The 18,556-nt window shown below is 39.1% G+C and overlaps 1 protein-coding gene and 1 long non-coding RNA gene across 2 annotated transcripts in view; one reads left to right on the top strand and one right to left on the bottom strand.

The window, feature by feature from the left end:
* Window positions 1–18,556, top strand: part of LOC136250857 (uncharacterized) — a 383,395-nt gene that overhangs the window by 243,181 nt on the left and 121,658 nt on the right. The gene's annotated exons all lie outside the window — the stretch shown is intronic.
* LOC136251608 (uncharacterized) overlaps window positions 1–18,556 on the bottom strand; it is a 60,905-nt gene that overhangs the window by 41,223 nt on the left and 1,126 nt on the right. The gene's annotated exons all lie outside the window — the stretch shown is intronic.

Genomic DNA, 18,556 nt, shown 5'->3' on the forward strand with positions numbered 1-18,556 from the left:
GATGTGTACCTTAGTGATACACACGTGATGTACTCATGATGTGCACCTCAATGATACACTTGTGACCACACAATTCACGATGTGTACCTTAATGATGTACTCATGATGTGTACCTCAGTGATACACATGTGATGTACTCAAGCTGTGCACCTTAATGATACACTTGTGATGCACACTTTAAGTACTCATGATATGTACCTTAGATGATACACATGTGATGTACTCATGAGATGTCTATGGTGCATTCATTGTAAGTTTTAGAAAACTACAATATTTGTAACTTTCCTTTGTTTGTCTACAACTTTGCATTCTGCTTTGCAAGTATATGTGACCAGATCTGTGATTAGGAGTCTTATAGCCTTTCCAATTGTGAACGCATCAAGTAAAAATGGAACCTTAGACATACTTAAAAAAAACCTTTTACTTTAGACTCATGTTGTGCAATGCATTGACTGTTCACATGCCAAAATGGTAAGGATATGAGGTATAGAACCCATAGTTTTTCAGCCCATAACTGCATGAAAGGACACACACGTCATTAATTGATGACAATTGTATACGTACATACAGTTATAAAAATGAAAGCCAACGTTTGTTTGAAATAAAAGTAGTGTACATGCGTTTAAGATTAGCAAGTTTGGTTGCTGATATTTGTTTGGTACAATTTTTTTCCTTGTAGGTATCATCTTCAGTGCATAACACATTTTCATCAATACTTCGATCACTTTGCAGGTGTATAGTAGAATTGGTATAGCTTCCAGTATAGCAGAGCTTCCTTACTTTGCTGACAACCTTTCCAGTTGCTGAATTTTTTACAAACTGGAAGTCATAGAGGCTACGAATACCCGAAAATTTGGAGTATTTTGATAGCTTATTTCGCCAGTCTGACACAATACTACCATCATCAACAATAACTTCGGCATAGGAAGGATTACTTTTTGTAGCTCTTCTGTAGTAAATACATCACTTTTATTGTATGTTTTTGAAATTTTTGAAAACAACAAATCAGAAACAAATTTGGTGTGACCCGGAATCATGAATGATACACGAATAAAATCTAGTTTACCTTGCTGAATCATTTCCATAGCCCAAGCCATTGTAAAACAGTTTTTATTAGTGCTAGAAGCATTATCCAAAAACAAATGTACCCGACGCACAAAATCTGGTAAACCAGCAAGGTAATGAGTGAGATAGGAAACTGTATGGTCTGTATTCTTTGGACTAATTCTTTCATCAAACAAGTACACAGCAGCTTTATTGGTGGCATGATTGACAATGCCAAACACATCGTGGTTGAGTTTCTGAAAATAGTAGGTGCTACCAGGCTGAGGTGACTCACCCCAGTAAGGAACTAGCTTTCCCATTTGGTAGTCTGCACTTACAACAAGGTTAAATTTGTGCTTCAATGTTGCTAATTTCCTATCCTCAGTTTCTGTAAGGCAAGGCTTCTCAACAAACTCTAAAATTCTTTCCCACTCATCAGCGCACTGTACAGTGACTTTCTGATAGTAGTCGTGTGCTCCTTTGGCTTCTTCACGATGTATCTCTAGTGAATGTTTCATACCACTTAATTCAGCTTCCAAGTGCTTCAGATCATCGGGCAAGGTATCAGAAGATTGTTTCTTACGATTTATGGTAGTCTGTTGTGAGGAAATCTTTGTCTTCATTTCTGCACAAGTATCACAATAGTCTTCTTGATGCAGACAAATCGCATGTTTAGGTCGATGCTTCTTAAGCCAGTTATGGGATGAAGCATTGGAATACTCTCCTTTGCCAGCCTCATGTTGTGATCGGTTGAATTCTCCTACAACTGATCGTCTAGCACGTTCTTCATAGTTGGCAATACCAGTTTTAGGAGTTTGTATTGTAGAAAAATTTGGAAGAAAGTAAAATGTTGGACCAGTAGAGTCTACACTACGGCCATTCGGCTGACTGTTAACATCAACAAATTCTAGAAAATCATTCATAACACATGTCTTGGTATAATTAGATACTTTTCCACTGTTTCCGTGTCTTGAATGGGGAGTTCTAACATCAACTGTGGCAGATGGATCAAGAAACCTCCACCATTTCTTAAAACTAACATCTAAACCTTCTGGCATCACAACATACTCACCAAGAGGTTCCTTTTCAACTTCACCTTTTGACATACTCTGTAATGGCTCCTTAAACTGTTTTCTCTTTATAACTCTTTGACAAGCAATCCTTTGCTTGGATATCCCAAAGGCGATTCTAACACATGCACAACAGAAAAGATAGTTCCCCATGGCGTCAAACATGTTCTCTCTTAACCAGTCATTCTGGCGCTTCACATCCCGATAATGTGTACCCGGCTTTTTGGGGTTGGGATTAACCTTCTTCTTTTTCTTTAGTTCAGTGCCTTGATGAACTAACTGCTTAAATATATCGGCGTATCAGAGAAGAACAGGAACAAACACTTTGCGTAGTAGCACAGATAGTATAGTATCTGTGGTAGTAGTTCCCACACTGTCGTCAAGGCTGGTCCCGCTGGTGTCATTAGAACTACCTTCTGAAAACGAAGTTTCCAGGGACGGTGTATGGCAGTATGGATGCCTTGATGCTCCACCTAAGTAGTGCTCTTTTTGTTCCTTTCTTCTCTCCTTCCTTCTTGTTACTTTCGGCGTGGATTCCACATGTCTTAAACGGCACGGAAATATGCGGTAATATTAATAAATATACCCAAATATCCGTGTAGTACGCGAAAATATATTTCTAAACTTTCCAAGTTCAATTATCTCAAAAAGTATAAACGCGTCTAAGGTTCCGTTTTTACTTGATGCATTCACAATTGCATATACTTGGTAATCCATAACTTGAGTCTTGACATGTAAGTATGGTACCAGCCTGAAATTTGTTCACTTTACACTCCTAACATAGTAATATTCCTGGATGTAATTTTAAAACAATAAGTTAAACACATATCAGTTATAGCTCATCAAAATTTGCAAAATTTGGAAAGGCTATAAGACCCCTTTTCGCTGATCCAATCACGTATATAAAAAAATATGGAATAAATTTTGAAATCACTCAGTGGCCAGTGATCTGTACTTACCATTAAGGCGATCTGCCTAAAGGGGCCTAGATTTGTAAGTTCATATGAGTTAGAAATGCTACTAAGCCAATTGTATATTTGCACTTTTTATACGCAGCTGTATAGCTACAGTACAATGTCTCCAGTATTACACATGTTTCCAGGATTACTTTTACTTATACCCATATCACCATTGTTGTCCGTATTACCATTACGTATGGATTCACCAGCTATAATTCAATATGTAAAAGGTTAACAAATGTTCAAGTATACTGGAGGTCTGGCTGATGAAGCCACTATCTTTTACAAATGTCTGGCTTCTCTTTTGTCCAATGAGTGGGGGGATAGTTACTCGGTTACTCTAGGCTGGCTCAGTTGCCGTCTTTCTTTGCTGCACTCTGCTATTGCCTGTATCCATGGTGCTTGATCATCATCTGGTCACTTTGACAGAATTCCACCTCCAATGGATCTGGTTAGAGTGGAATCACGCTTAAAGAACTGATTTCTGTATGAGCTTTCTGTTTTGTTTATTGTACTTGTGTATTTACCATTTTAAAAAGTATACTGCAGACATACTAGTAGTCATTAATCTCTGATTCTATACTGACTGAATTAGGGATTAAGCAACATCTGCTAGTAAATTAAATATGCAGGTATAGGAAATCTCACTACTTTTTACTTGTTTATGTACTTCTAAGGTTGGGCAATGTTTCAATAAATCACCAACATCACCTAAGCAAGTTCTTGCAATACTATTATCACAAGACGCAAGTTTTCACCTTTGTAATATTATTACATAGGCAAAATTTATCATAATTTGCAATAATCATTGCATTTATTATCTATTTTGCATCTCTGATCTAGGCCTCACATTTGATACAGTCCATGCATATCATTGCTAACTATGCCAGTTTGTTACCTTGTTAGCAAAGAAATTGTGCTTTTAACCTAATTCTCAATGAAAACAAGTAGTTATATGGACTCTGGCTTGTCTCACTCTGTGGTTGTGTTTCAATTTTCACATGCAATATTGCAATAATCGCCTCATGTAATAATCGCATGTCACAAGTTCAATATTGCCCAACCTAGCCGAATTTTAATTTTTCCTTCTACTTGTACAGTAATGCTAAGAGTACCAGTATTCCATAGAGTGGGTTATTTTTGAAGGGTTTATAATTTTGTATATAATTCAAATAAATGATTCTTAAATTTATGTCAAGACATTCTATTATACAAAATATTGAATTATATGGTTGTCAAATGTGCTTAGTGTGGGCATGTACATACACAGCAGTATGTTGTTAAATGGCGGTATCCCATAACTCTTCGTCAATATTTTAAACAAGTGTCAAAGAAACTTCTAGATCCAGACAAGCCTATATCTCAAGTAATAACACTAGCTTTGATTCAGGATGCCAATGCGGTCTATCTGAAAACTGCTGCTCAATCCAACACAAATCATACAATCAGACTTACAGGAGTTCAACAGTCTAGATTTGCTTAATAGCATGGTGATAAGGAATGATTCATCATTTTACAAACCAATATTGTGTACAAGGAATCCCAGAAGTTCAGTCAGCACATGAAAGTACAAATATACTAGAGTTTTACTAATCGGAGCGGTGATTTCTAGAACCCGGTGATTGCTAGAAGCTGATAATTAGCTGTTTTTACTATAATTGGAAATTGGTTGTAATTGGCTGTGGCCAGCAGATTATTGGTCTATTTAGCAGCAGCAGCTGCAGTACCACCAGAAGGCTGGTGGCAAAGGCTCTGGGGCATCTGGATCAGTGGAATGGAATGGTGGAATGGACTGGAATGGAATGGTTGACTGGAATTGAATGGTGCAATGGAATAGTATTTAGGTAATTTCAATTACTAGTCACCTCTTTATAAAGACCACCTTCTAACAAAGACCACCTCTTTATAAACACTGTTTAACTTTATGTTTAAATTGCTGCTATCTTGTTGTTTTAAAGTGTATCCTCATAGGATGGTCTTATTGATCAGTTGTGTGCCGCATGCCCTAGAAAAGTCAGAGTGATATCTGATTTGTAATACAGCCATGCAAAATCAGTTTGGCTGTACAAAACTGACATACCCATCAAGCTAAAAATAACTGACAACTACAGGAGAATAATTTTTATAAATTATAGCCAGTTAGTTGCCGGTATTGATATTCATTTCTTGGCTTCACCAGATATCATGGCCTCACCAGATATCATTATCTGGTGAGTACAAGAAATGAATGTCTATACCAGCAACTAACTGGCTATAATTTTTAAAAATTTGGTCCTTTATCACTGACTAAGCACAGTGTTGCTGCATTTCTAAGTAATTACGTATACCTTTAACTATAATTTTCTAGTAATTTAGCTGCCTTTTTCTCCTCTATAATGACAATTGGAAAAGGTACCAATTACAGGGAATTAATTAGGAATGCAGCAGACTACACAAGTCAATGATAAAAGACCAAGATTTTTTAGTTGCCAGTATAATTAACATTCATTTCTTGGCTACACCAAATGTTAGCTCCATTAGTTGCATTGCTTTTAGTTTTGTGGATGTATCGTCTTTTTTTGTATATAGCCAAGCTGTTTCTGTGTGGGGTAGTTATTACTGTATTTATAATAAATCAGATATCACTCTGGCTTTTCTAGACACAACATGTGGCACACAATTCATTGATAAGACTGTCTTATAGGGATATATCACTCTAAACAACAATAAAATGATCTTTGTAAACAGGTGGTCTTTATTAAGAGGTGACTACTGACTGAAATTACCTAAGTACCATTCCATTCCAGTCCACCATTTCATTCCACCATTCTATTCCACTGAATCCAGACACCCAAGGCTCTGGTACTACTTAAGTTGATGTTTTGTAGAAACCACAAAGATAAACAGTGATGGTTTAGGCTGCTCTTGTCTGACTACCAACTTTAAGTGTACAATATCAGCATTGGCTGGCTTTACTAGCACTACTTTTGGTGGAATATATACACAAGTATAACTTGCAGAAACGTATCAGTTAACTATCAGTAAAACATGGTAAAAATATATTGGATATTGGTTTTCCCAAAAAACAGTAGGAGTCATTACAACATTAATATTATTCCTTGCCTTTATACCCTCCTCTATCACAGTGCCTGGACATGAGGTAGAATTCTGAAGGAAGCAAGCATCCAGTCAACATGATTGAGTGTGGGTTTGGTAAGTGTACAGATGAAGGGGGCCTATTAAATTAGGAAAGTAGTGGTAAACTGCCTAGCCAGCAAGAAAGGAACATAATGCTTAGGTGCAAAACAGACTATTTTAGGATCTATATTTTATTTATGCCAAAATTAAACCAATTTAGAGGGCCACAGAAAGACAGTAATGAACTGTCTTTCCACCCAAGCATTATGATCCTGTAACAATATTTCATGCTCCTATGAATGATTTTTAACCAGGCATATAAACAGGGGGTGAAGGAGACAAGGGGAGAGGCACAAACAAGTTCAGATTCACCATCTAAAAGGAAGAGGAGAGAGCACTCTTGAGTTGTAGTTGAAATAACATTATGTGTGAAACAGCACTCAGCATAGTCTTCATGGTTGAAATATATTTTAGGTTGTTGTAAGACTTAAAAGCAGTTACAATGTTGCAACTCTGCCAGCAATACTTTTTTGGAGTTGTTTAGTTTGCAAGAAAGGTGTTGTTAACCAGTCACTCAAACTTGGGCATGAGATGTAGCCTATATAATCACATTGTGAACCCATTTGTTACAAGTGCTTAACTTATGATGATTAAGGTAGTAAAAAGGAGCACCAAAGATGTATTCTTACATAGAGCATAAAATATGCTATGGACCCAATGGTAGATTAAAGTGAGGTGGGGTATTTAACTAATGATACTGTTTCAAGATTTTAGTGTTGTGCTAAATGTCTTTTTAATAAAAGCATTTTGCTCCCATGATACACCAACTAAACATTCGCTACTGCATTGTGGATGGCTAAGTGTTGGCATATGTATGTACTTAGTCTAAATCTCTATAATATTGAAATGCATGTGAACTATTATCTGTTGTTATGTGAGGCTCCATCCACATTACTGAATGTGTAGCCATTCTGTTTGTTGGCTTTTTCTTTCAAGTGTATAACTATTAGCACTTTACTCAAGAATTTTCAATCCCTTATAATTGCAGCCCAATGGTTTGTCAGTTACTTTACCAAGTGGAAGGTGACTTTTATTTATTTTTATTTTATGAACACTCCCACCAAGATTGGTCCACTTTTATAAAGATGGCAGTTGTAATATTTTTTTTTGTCCTAACTGCTTCTTTTAGCAGTCTATTTTTTAGTGCAGCAGTAATTTGTATGCACTTAGATGAAAGCACAGACATGAGACTGCTGATAAAAGCATGCCACACTAGTGCCTATCCACACTAGTGCTTATCATTACTATCGCAGTAATGATGTATTGCTATCACCCTCATGGTTGAATATCACAATATCACTCTATCAATGTAGCCATGTGGTATTTGCTTTTCGTCTTAGCAAGATCCTGTGTTATTGGTACACTCATGTCTATTCAGGTAGAACTGCACTTTCAAATATGTGATATGTTGGTATTGCCACTAAAGCAGTAAGATAATATACAATGAAATAACAATGTTTGAAAACATAACATTGCACAATTGTACGCACAAACATATAGAATGTAGTGGCAATTAGTCAGCTTCCTGCAGCTGGGGAGGGGAGTTATAATGTGAACTACTGACCTCAGCATGAGTGGGTAGTGGGTAGCACTGGTAACATGGGCACTGGTAGCGTCGGTACATATTACTGCATTACAATACAATAATCATTGGTCATAATTCCTACTTAATAACATCTGTATTACCTATGTCAACTTCACTCATGATACTGTGCACAGCATATCCAACTTACCTATGTGCTTTCCATGTTACCAGTGCTACCCATATTACCAGTGCTACCCATGTTACCAGTGCTATCCATGCTACCCATGTTACCAGTGCTACCCATGCTACCAGTGCTACCCATGTTACCAGTGCTACCAGTGCTACCCATGTTACCAGTGCTACCCATGTTACCAGTGCTATCAGTGCTTTCCATGTTACCAGTGCTACCCATGTTACCAGTGCTACCAATGTTACCAGTGCTACCCATGTTACCAGTGCTACCCATGTTACCAGTGCTACCAATGTTACCAGTGCTACCCATGTTACCAGTGCTACCCATGCTACCAGTGCTACCCATGCTACCAGTGCTACCCATGCTACCAGTGCTACCCATGCTACCAGTGCTACCCATGTTACCAGTGCTATCAGTGCTTTCCATGTTACCAGTGCTACCCATGCTACCAGTGCTACCCATGTTGCCAGTGCTACCAATGTTACCAGTGCTACCCATGCTACCAGTGCTACCCATGCTACCAGTGCTACCCATGCTACCAGTGCTACCCATGCTACCAGTGCTACCCATGCTACCAGTGCTACCCATATTACCAGTGCTACCAGTGCTACCCATGTTACCAGTGCTACCCATGTTACCAGTGCTACCCATGTTACCAGTGCTACTAGTGCTACCCATGTTACCAGTGTTACCCATGTTACCAGTGCTACCCATGCTACCAGTGCTACCCATGCTACCAGTGCTACCCATGCTACCAGTGCTACCCATGCTACCAGTGCTACCCATGCTACCAGTGCTACCCATATTACCAGTGCTACCAGTGCTACCCATGTTACCAGTGCTACCCATGTTACCAGTGCTACCCATGTTACCAGTGCTACCAGTGCTACCCATGTTACCAGTGTTACCCATGTTACCGTGATACCCATGTTACCAGTGCTACCCATGCTACCAGTGCTACCCATGTTACCAGTGCTACCCATGCTACCAGTGCTACCAATGTTACCAGTGCTACCCATGCTACCAGTGCTACCCATGCTACCAGTGCTACCCATGTTACCAGTGCTACCCATGCTACCAGTGCTACCCATGCTACCAGTGCTACCCATATTACCAGTGCTACCAGTGCTACCCATGTTACCAGTGCTACCCATGTTACCAGTGCTATCAATGTTACCAGTGCTACCAGTGCTACCCATGTTACCAGTGTTACCCATGTTACCGTGCTACCCATGTTACCAGTGCTACCCATGCTACCAGTGTTACCCATGTTACCAGTGCTACCCATGTTACCAGTGCTACCAATGTTACCAGTGCTACCCATGTTACCAGTGTTACCCATGTTACCAGTGCTACCCATGCTACCAGTGCTACCCATGTTACCAGTGCTACCAGTGCTACCCATGTTACCAGTTTTACCCATGTTACCGTGCTACCCATGTTACCAGTGCTACCCATGCTACCAGTGCTACCCATGTTACCAGTGCTACCAGTGCTACCCATGTTACCAGTGTTACCCATGTTACCGTGCTACCCATGTTACCAGTGCTACCCATGTTACCAGTGCTACCCTTGTTACCAGTGCTACCCATGTTACCAGTGTTACCCATATTACCAGTGTTACTATTAACTACACTTTCCTACTACTGTGGTATATACTAAACAATTACACAATGATGTAATGATGATGTATTGTAAGGACAAGATACACATAGAACCACCCTCAAAAAGGCTATGGTGAAAAAAGATGTGAAATCCAAGGTGGCGGCCAAGAAATGGCTGTGATGGTAGGTTAATGGTAAAAATTTTAATAATGGCAATTTATGTGAATTTTTTTGCCAAGACCAAGCGGCACAAAAATTCACCTGAATTGTTGTTATTAAAATTTTTACCATTAACCTACCATCACAGCCATTTCTTGGCTGCCACCTTGGATTTCACATCTTTTTTCACCATAGCCTTTTTGAGGGCCGCACACTTTTTTTACAGCTTGGCTGTTTTGGGTTAGATTGTCTATACAGTACTAATCAACTGCACAACTGTACTGTACGGGTCATACAGTACAGTTATGCAGCTAATTGGGCAAATACAGTAAAGTTATGTGGAGAATTTATTTAAGGAATGTTATGTAAACAACACACTGTAAATCACTAAAACCAGCCAAACTAATCCTACGAGTTCATTCTATGGCTAGGAATAGATTGCATAGTACTGATCGTCTGATCACAAAGCTTTTTAAACACGGCTCCACTAAGACAGCATGATTGATCACATGTGTGACATTGTAAATCGCTAAAACTAGCCAAACTAATACTATTAGTTAGTTCTACGACTAGAAATAGATTAGTTAAACATTTACTGATATCCTGATCAAATCACCAAAAATCGCAGCTGTATGAGACTAAAGAAAATCGTTTCGAGCCAGAAAACCAGGAAGTACAATATAACAGTTAAAGCACCGTCTATGCTTGCTTGTGTGTATGAAAAATACAGCACTCAAGGGGAGTCTCGAGGTAAATACAGCACTTGGCTTCGCCTTGTGCTGTATTAACCTCTCGACACACACCGTCGTACCGTATTTTCCATATACACACGCGGCGATGCTTTAACTATAACATAATTCAGTGTTCCAGAAAAATAATCATATAGAGGTTTGCGGAATGTTTGCAACACAACCGTAAAGTGCCAACCAAAAAACATGATCTATTAACTTTGAAATGCATCACCACAATGTTGCATGACTTCCTGTATTGCAAAGATTCTGCAATTCTCTGTACAGACCACCACGTGCACATATGGTAGGATTTATTTTGAGGTTTACGAGCCTTGATTCCGAGTGCACGTTCCAAACAATGTTCTAGAGGTTGCTTGTACTGTGTTTTTCCAAGATCTTGAGGTATACGAGGCACCATGTGCTAACAATGCGCACGCATGTGAGTTACGAAATTTGTAAGTTAAAGTGATAGAGAGTTAAATAATGTACTGTTAATACTTGTGTTAGTCTTATACTGTTCATGAATCAGTACTAAACTGAATAAAACGACGTGCAAAACCGAGTCAGCACTGTCCCATTCGGCTTCAGATGCGCGCGCATTGTTAGCGCATGGCGCTTTGTACTGTCACGGAAATATCGGTCCGGGTAAAATCGGTCCGGCCGGACCGATTTTGGATACCAAAACTGGTCCGGCCGGACCAAATTTGGTTGACCAAGTTTAGTCCGGCCGGACCATTTTTGGCATCCAAAATTGGTCCGGCCTGACTAAAATTGGTCCGGCCCCAACTTGGTTGGCCACATGCACCCCCTGACCACTTGGAGTTGGTCCGCAGGTGTACCCGGCATTGTGTGAACAGGTCGGTCCATGCTAATTTTTTTGTGACGGATCACTGCAGCCGACTTAGCCTGGAAACTATATAAATGAGTAGCGTAGTTTTGTTTCCCGAGTTGATTTATGGAAAATGCATTAGTAGCTAGAAACTAAATTCCATGTCATAGCTATATGCAGCGATTAACACAGTCGCAAAATTAATGCTGTTTTAATTTAAAGCAGTGTGGGATGATAAAAGTCCTGCATTCTTCTCCATGTCAATAGCTAGCTGTCCGAGTGGGAAGTAGAGGTTTTCTTCCGGCATACATTAGCTACATCAATTCAAATGCATAGTCAATACTGGACTCATGGTGTGCAATGTTGCATGCAAAAACATAGGTATCAAGATGTATGTTTTTATATGCTCAATAAACTTCACAAGCATCATCGGCTCTGCAGTGTTTGGTTGAATCTTTCATCCAGCCTGTTAGTGTTGATTATGACAAACAACTAGCTATAGCAACATGGTGGAAATCACCAGCCTATGCTGGATCACTTATACTTGAGGATGGTAGATAATATATAAAATCTATTATTAAAGCATGTCTTATCTTCAACTTCTGCATAAAGCTCAGAATTTAATTTGTTAATTCTGACCCTTGGTCAGTTCTGGGAATACCCATGCACGCATTGTCATAAACAGCTACACATATCATCTCAGGGACTGATCCAGCGGGTGGCTAGCCACCCACCATGCATGGCCTTGCAGCCACTCAGACATGCATTATGTAATAATGCTGAATATTACTGATCATGAACACTCTTTCGTTGTATCAATGTGAACTAATTCCCTGCATTGCATCAGATTCCAATGTTAGCTGGCTATAACCTTACACAGTAGACGGTAGCAGTATACATGAATTTATCTATGATCATGGGCAGTATTAACTATATCACCAGGTAGAGGACTTCTTGAAGGAAAATATGGGGTCTGCTTTAGGATTGAGTCAATTTTACTTTTATGTCTGCAGCAATTCACCCTAAGGGTGTGGAATAATGCGACTGCCTCAAAATTTTAAGTTGGCTAAGTAGTGAAAAACATACTGAGAATATTATAGCTATAACCTTTATTTAAAGTGATGTTTCTTCCTGCAGGGCATGTCATTAGTAGGAGATGATAGTTCACATTTAGTTATTCAATGGAGCAAACCTAAACTATCATCTCCTACATATCACATATGAAAGAGAGGAATGTGCAGTATATGCACAGGTGTTACAGGTGTATTACAGTTTGTTTTAACCACTGGTGTTAACTCATGATCAGCCTGTACTGGGATTACAAAATACATTATAGGCCAGGGAAACTTGATTACTAGTTTCTCATCCCCAAAAAATCAGATTTCCATGCGGGCAGGAGGTCATGTTTCATTATTCATTAGTAAAGAAAACACTCCAAATCAATCTGTCTGTTATAAAGGTTAACTAAAATTAAGAACTATTACTTACATATTAGCTACCACCTTTTCTGAGGTGCAAGTGACATTTGCTGTGCTGTAAAATGATAACCAGCTTTCCTAACATCAAAATACGTGTGCACATGATTGATAACAGCAATAATGAAATTAGAGGTGGTGGGGTAAAAAGGATGCGGGTGGGGATGAGAAACAATTTATCAAGTTTGCCTGGCCTTTTTATGTTCACAAGGGCATGCTACTAGCTATGTGCTTCACTGTACAAGCTAGACGATAATATTGTCAGCCCTTCTTCCCTGCAGATGTAGCTACCAAGACATTCAAGACTCTCATCTTAAAATCTGGGCCAGCCACCCACCTTGGTTTATTTCTGGATCAGTGCCTGCATCTCCTACTGGTATATGTGCACAGGTGAAAATTAGTAAAATTTTAAGTAGTGAAAAATATACAGGGAATATTATAGCTATAACTTTTAAGGAAATGTTTATACCAGTAGGAACATGTGATCAGTAGAAGATGATAGTTCACATTTAGTTATTTAATGGAGCAAACCTAAGCTATCATCTCCTACATATCACATACAAAAGAGAGGAATATACAGTATGTACACGTGCAGGTGTTACAGATGCATTGTTCTAACCATTAGTGTTAACTCATGATCAGGCATTATATGTGCATAAGAGCACAGTGCACATGCTACTGTGCATGCGCTTCACTGTACAAGCCAAACAATAACAGTGTCAGCTCTTCCGGCCTGATGTAAATATTAAGACATTCAGGATTCTCAACTTAAAATTTGGGCTAGGCTGGGTAGCCACCCACCTTCATTTATTTCTGGATCAGTGCCTGGTGATGAGTGTTATAGGTGACTGCTCTAATAGAGTATCTCGATCTTAAGCACCTCCAATGCAGCTATAGCTGATCCCGTGCATGCAATGATTCGTGCCCTTGTTGGATAACCTTTTAATCACAAATCCTTGCAGTGATAATGCCTGCAGTGCTCATTATTCGAGATTGATAAATGAGAATAGCTATAGCTAAGTCGGCTGCAGTGTTCCGTCACAAACAACTTATAGCTATGCATCATTGGTTGCATGCGTTAGTGGTCCACCCGGACCCATTTTGGTAGACCAATATTGGTCCGAGTGGTGAGGAATGCATGTGGCCAACTAGGTTTGGGCCGGACCAATTTTGGTCAGGTCGGACCAATTTCGGATGCTAAAAATGGTCCGGGCGGACTAAATTTGGTCGACTGAAAATGGTCCGGCCGGACCGATTTTTGCCCCGGACTAAAATTTTCGTTACAGTACACAGCAAGATCTTGGAAAATATAGTAGGACAGGGTATATATATTTCAACAACTGTCTGACACTAAGATACAGATATGTAATTGCATACTTACGTGATGTCAGAAAGATGAAATGAATTTCGAGGTTAAACAAGCAATTTTTGTCCATTAAAACAAACTGGCGAGGTCACTAGCACTGCTCATGCGAGATTACGCCTCTACTGAGCTATTGCAGTCAACACACAGGATCGTGATAAATACAACCAGAAGAAGAAATACCACTACGTTCCTCGACCACTACTGTACGCTCTCCTCCCAATGTTTATAGTTTACTCACGTGATCTGTTGATGGTTTCATCAAGAGCTAGGCCTTAGTCTGGGTGTCACTAAAAAGAGGAATGGGAAATTAGGAAATGGGAAACGGAGTATTTGCGTTTTCGTCGTATTTGCAGTATTGCTATTAACTGAGGGCGTCTCAAAAGGTTACCATTATTCCACGGAACGGCACGGAACGGAATGGCATATTCCGTGACATTATTCTCCGGAAAGGAACAGAGCAGATACACGTTACCCTCAGCGCATCAACTAGTATATTGTTTGGTGGCCATGGGCGTCCTAGAACGGCTAAATCTAAGGGAAGTTCTATACACTACATTCAGCTTTATGGCTATCATGTCTACAAAGCTATAACATAAAAACTATAGCTAGTAGCTATTATGTCTGATTTATTACAGTAGCTATACTAATAAGAACTTAAAATTCAGTCTCTCAACTTGGACCAGTCCCTAAGTCTCAACTATGTACATAGCTATATAGCATGTTTGATTTAACCTTGATGGCACAGTAAAAAAAAAATCTTATAGGAAGCAAGAATACAGTTAGCAGCAAAAATTGAATAAAATATTTGTTTATAACACCAACATTATCAAGTAAAATAGGTGACAAAGTAATAGCAAGAGCTAATAATAGTATACAGTAAATTAACACAATTAAATTAAAAGCAGTACAGCAAATAACATGGTACAGCGATAGACTACACTGCAACAGTTTCTAAACACTAACTAGTTTCAACACAGCTTTGACAACTCCAGCGTACATTCTTTGCCTAAGGTGCTTCAATAGAAACTGGAGAAATGCATACATCCCCATGGTACCATTCTGAACACTCCGAACAGCATGTCATTGGAGGTTGATGTGGCATGCCAGGCATCCAGTAAACCTTCACTTGTTCAGTATATTTAACATTCAGATTTTTCTTCTTTTGCCTCTGATTGATAACATAGAAAAACATTGCTGTTCAATAATGGCTACACATCTTAGGTTGGTCAAATACTAGTGCACCAGGGTTTTCACCTAAACACAGTAGCAACTGCATATGCAATGCTGAACAAACCACAATCATTAGATCCAGTCTGTTTATGAACATCTACAAAGTTCAGGTTAAATTCTGATTTGCTAGCGTGCAGTAAACAGGCCACTTGTGTTAGCTGCCATAAGAAAACATACTATCAAAAACCAACACATCTTTTCAGATTGACTACTAGCAAGGTTACTAATTGTCACCCAGTGATTTCTGTTGCTGTCATGTATAACTTGAGTGAAAGCACTTTCAACAATCTAACAACTCATCGTCAACCCATACCCAACATCTTGAAATTTTGTTTGAACTACTTGTTCAATATTATATTGGCTATAACATTGATAATTGCAACATTAATCCAATCACCCGACAATACCATAGCCTTGTCCACGTCCATCAAGTGTAATTCATCAATCCAGGAATGGGTGCCTTCATCTTTGGGCAATTCTCTGTATGTATCAGCAGTCTTTCTTTAGCAGGAGGATGCTGCTTCTTTTCACCAAGTCGTATACTTTTGCACAAGTTTTTGGAAGCTTTATGGACAGGTTAACTCAATGGAGAGTTGTCCAAAAGGAGTGATCCACCGTGTGATGAGCCTTCCTCATTGCATACTAGATGATCTACATGTTGGAGCATACATATTAACAATAACAATAACTGTTAACATAATGATATTAATTACAAAACAAGTAAGGAAATATCAATCCTTTTTTCCCACTAAAAAATTCTATAATCAAAAATGTATGGTTAATTGTTAGTGGCAGAGCCAATATTATAAAATGGGCTCTAAATACAGTAGAAACTTGGTCAGCATGTTCTATATAATGTCATTGGTGTGAATCAAGCAAACAAAGAACAGTATTGAGAGAGAAAGTGGCAAAATGGGTGCTAGCATAGATTTACCATTAGATGTTTGTGTATCACCACCACAATGTGACACTGTAGTGCATCAAAAAGCTACTATCGATGCTATTCTTGTCCAGAAAGTAAGCAATGACATTTTGTTGTTGGTCTTGCCATTTTTTTTCTATTTACTGTAGTAAACAACTATAGGCTACCAACACTTCAGTAATCCCACCACAGGCTTCTATTGCATTTAGCAAACCCATGCAGATATCAAAGAAAGAATATTGATAAAATTTTAACTAGGTACAAATTATCACCACTAGTGTTCATTTTGCTCAATTGATGGTAAATTCGTTCTAAAGTTGTTGCAGTTAAAAAAAATTATAAAATTGTAGCGCAAGTCACCAATTATCAGCAGGTACCAATTATCGGCACTTGTAAACTATACTATGAGAGGCTACAGGGTATATGGAGGCTACCAAGTTCCACAATGGGCTGTTATATCCTCTAAAACATTTCTTAGAATCATTTTCATTGGGTAATTATTGTTGTTAAAGCGCTATACAAGCTATGCTGGTTAAGCATGGAATTGCATAAAATAATTCTATATTGGAAACCAGTAGCTTTTACGTCTAACCTGAATATCTCTTGAATGGCTGGCCTCACAAAGAACCAGCGAGGCATTATGGAGTTACATCAGTACAAAATCACACACTGTGCCGATAATTGGTCAATCATGGCACAATAGGCATTGCAATTTTCCTTATAACAAGATGTCCACTCACGTGAGATAATTAAAATTTGGTGTGCTAAGAGATGAAGGACTGCTCTATTAACTGGTTCAAACTGGAAGTTTGTATGCCATTGAATTAAGGAATTACAACTGCGTGATGAAATGGTGCCGATAATTGGCGACTTACACTAGCTAGGTTTGGAGCATTCAGGCTGTTCCACTGAGAGACAACATGTCAAACAAACACACACACTCACCTCTTTTACTGACACCCAAAAGATCCTTGTCCACTCACATACGTTTTCAAATTCTGTGTTAGGGCCATACTTAATGTAACATACAGCAGTACTAAATTTCTCTTTCCGCATAAATCCGGCAAGCCAAAAGTTCAGTTTTCAACTGAGTGGCCTTTGTTTGTAAAACTCTGAATCTCTTAGTACACTCATCAAAAATCACGGCGATCTGCTAAAGTACTTAAAACGTAATTCTCAGTCCTTCTTAGCTCTGGTCTACCACACTGGTTCTGCCATCCAGGTCATTTTCCACTCTGGTTCTCCGTTCTGCCGTCGGAATCGCCTTCTATTCTGGTTCTTCCTGCTATAAGCACCTTCTATAACTACAGCAAAGAGACTGAATTCACCACAAAAGGACTCCTTTGCATTCTTCACCAACTCATCTTCTTCACCTTGTGTTCCCTCGTGTTGTCACCTCGGATGACAACTGCATGTCACGTGATAAAATCCCACATTAGCATAATTTATGATAATTATAGCCTGAAGGCTAGTTATCAGCTACAAGAAACAGCCGGCTCGTTTTGTTCGTCACAAAAGTAACATAGTATAGTGTTTGAAAGTGATTTAGAGGATATATCTAGGAACTTTAGGCGTTCCGTTCCGGAGAATAATGCCACGGAATATGCCATTCCGTTCCGTGCCGTTCCGTGGAATAATGGTAACGTCTCAAAAGCCGTCAGTGAAGGTACAAGCTGGACCGGGCGAGCTGGACACAAAGTCGAGTGCATGGTCGAACTCGAAACTTGATGAATGCATTATTTGGCGTCTACACTATAGTCAGTGCGATCCTGCCAGGAGTGACAATGAGCAAGACTGATTGAAAGCAACTCTTCAAGTGTTCTCGGACTCATCAGTCCTTCTGGCATGTGATCTCATATTTGTGTAGCTACCTCCTGATGTGATTATACTATAGTGTGGTTACTCCGGCTACCCAGTGTCACAACTCAAGTTCTCCTGTGACTGCATCAAAACAGCCTACTGCCATGGCATTAGAGCAACTACTGGATGAAACAAGAATTCTTTTGTTTTGAAGTTTGGCACTAATCAGATTATGATTCATCAAGAAAATTATGAATTAAAGTATATGATAGTCACTAATGGCACATTATGCATGGCCACATACGTAATGTGATTATATGTACATGCATATGACATCATATGCTATCAGCGTAGCTTGGGTAGTGATGGTGTCAAGACACCAATGTACTACCAGTATATGTTCAGCTCCCTATGCTACTGGTGCTATCTATCATAACTGTATGGTGGGCTAGGGTAACTTATAGTGTTACAC

The sequence above is a fragment of the Dysidea avara genome, chromosome 3 (genome assembly GCF_963678975.1).
Source record: "Dysidea avara chromosome 3, odDysAvar1.4, whole genome shotgun sequence".
Lineage (NCBI taxonomy): Eukaryota > Metazoa > Porifera > Demospongiae > Dictyoceratida > Dysideidae > Dysidea > Dysidea avara.